We start from the raw sequence: 1,411 nt of genomic DNA on the forward strand, positions 1-1,411 counted from the left end.
TGTGAGACTAGGAAATCATGTAATGCTACCCCTTTATACTACTGATGAGACAGTTGTGTCCGGCAGTTTAAGGGATTGTTGTTACCACAAAATCAGTTAATAATGAGGTCAAGGTAATATTCCAGGCCATGAGACTTCCAACTTCCATTTGTATCCATGTGCATCAGAGGTATATTATTTCAGTTCTTATTTCCACTTAATAAGAAATTTTCTATAGCTCTTTGGTAACAGAGTCTCTCTAAGGTTAAAAGGAAACAAATTATGCAAAAGTAAAACATATACATTTATACTGTGTATATAATATAAACTGGTTTATGCAAAGAAGTGAACCATCTATTTAGTTTTCTGGGCAAAGAAACTGTTGATATACATAGCCTAAATGTTACCACAGCAGAAGTAGAGAAGTTACAAAAAGAGACTAGCATGTGGAGGAGTGTGTTTGGGGGCAGGAGAAAGAAAATAAACACTCATATGAGCAAAATATTATTGTATCAAATTGTGATAATTACTCTAGGTAAAAATAAAGAGAGGGGAATTAAATGGAGTTGTGAAGATGAGAAGGGGTAGGTGCAGTTTTAAACATAGTGGTCAGAAGAAGCCACAGTGAGATCACACTGGTTAAAAACATGAAGGGGATATGGCTGGGCACCAATTTTGAGGGTATCTAAGGAAAGAGAGTTCTAGCAAAGGCCCTGCAGCAGGAGTAGGGCTGGCATGCTCAAGGAATAGCAAGAATGCCAGTATGGCCCTTCTTTACTCTGAGTGATGTGGGACACTATCAGAAGGTCGAAATAGAGGACTGACTTATTCTGGTGTATGCTTTTAAAAAGTTATTTCCATTTCTGAGTTGAGCCTAGAATGAATGGAGGAAAAGGGTGGAGCAGGTAGATCAGCCAGGATCCAGGATACAATAATACAGAACAGAGATAATAGTAGTTGAACCACTGTGGTAGCAATTGAGGTGGGAAGAAGTGATCAGATTCGGTATGTGTTTTGAAAGTAGAGCTAATAGATTATGTTGGTAGGCAAGATGTAGAATATGAGAGAAAGAGACATGTCAAGAATGACTGTAATGGTTGTTGCCAAGCAACTGTCAGGATGAAGTCACCATTGACTTACATAGGAAAGTCTATGGAATAGGATTAGGATTAGGAAGATTAGTAGGGAGTTTGATTGTCAATGTAAGTTTGAGACACCTAATGGGTATCTAACTGTGATGTCAAGTAAGCAGTTGGGTATATAAGTCTGGCATTCAGGCTAGAGATGTGCAATATAATGATGATATATTTTTAAATGCTGACTAGATGTCATCCAGTCATGGCTTTTCTTTGTTGGAAGATTTCTGACTAGTGCTTCAATCACATTACATGTTATTGGTCTGTTCAGGTTTACTATTTCATCTTGGTTCAAT

The sequence above is a fragment of the Galeopterus variegatus genome, unplaced genomic scaffold (assembly GCF_000696425.1).
Source record: "Galeopterus variegatus unplaced genomic scaffold, G_variegatus-3.0.2 Scaffold3671, whole genome shotgun sequence".
Lineage (NCBI taxonomy): Eukaryota > Metazoa > Chordata > Mammalia > Dermoptera > Cynocephalidae > Galeopterus > Galeopterus variegatus.